Here is an 894-nt window from a genome sequence, read left to right as displayed (position 1 = left end):
TGAAAACGTTGCCCCTTAGGTCTCTTTTATATCTGTCCCCCTTCATCCTAAACCTATGCCCTCTAGTTCTGGACTCCCCGACCCCAGGGAAAAGACTTTGTCTATTTACCCTATCCATGCCCCTCATAATTTTGTAAACCTCTATAAGGTCACCCCTCAGCCTCTGAAGCTCCAGGGAAAACAGGCCCTGCCTGTTCAGCCTCTCCCTGTAGCTCAAATCCTCCAACCCTGGCAACATTCTTGTAAATCTTTTCTGAACCCTTTCAAGTTTCACAACATCTTTCTGATAGGAAGACCAGAATTGCATACAATATTCCAACAGTGGCCTAACCAAAGTCCTGTACAGCTGCAACATGACCTCTTAATTTCTGTACTCAATACTCTGACCAAAAAAGGAAAGCTTTCAAAATGCCTTCTTCACTATCCTATCGACCTGCGACTCCACTTTCAAGGAGCTATAAACCTGCACTCCAAGTCTCTTTGTTCGGCAACACTCCCTAGGGCCTTACCATTAAGTGTATAAGTCCTGCTAAGATTTGCTTTCCCAAAATGCAGCACCTTGCACTTATCTGAATTAAACTCCATCTGCCACTTCTCAGCCCAGTGGCCCATCTGGTCCAGATCCTGTTGAAATCTGAGGTAACCTTCAGACAAAATGGTATCTGTCATTGATAACTGGTAACTAAACTATAGATCAATAAACTCTGTCTCGATACTGGCCTTGGGTTTTTTCAAGACGAGTTGTAAAGGCAGAGGTGCCAATTTATCTGGAAATAGTCACTTTGAACAATGACAGGGGCGTGGCCAGTTCTCCCAGCACAGGTTTTTCTTCTAAACAGTTCTTTCTCATTTCAGTCCTCAGTTATTAAAACAGAAAAACAAAAAGATATGACC

Source organism: Chiloscyllium plagiosum, chromosome 30, assembly GCF_004010195.1.
Source record: "Chiloscyllium plagiosum isolate BGI_BamShark_2017 chromosome 30, ASM401019v2, whole genome shotgun sequence".
Taxonomy (NCBI): Eukaryota; Metazoa; Chordata; class Chondrichthyes; order Orectolobiformes; family Hemiscylliidae; genus Chiloscyllium; species Chiloscyllium plagiosum.
Note: the sequence above shows the minus strand (reverse complement) of the source record.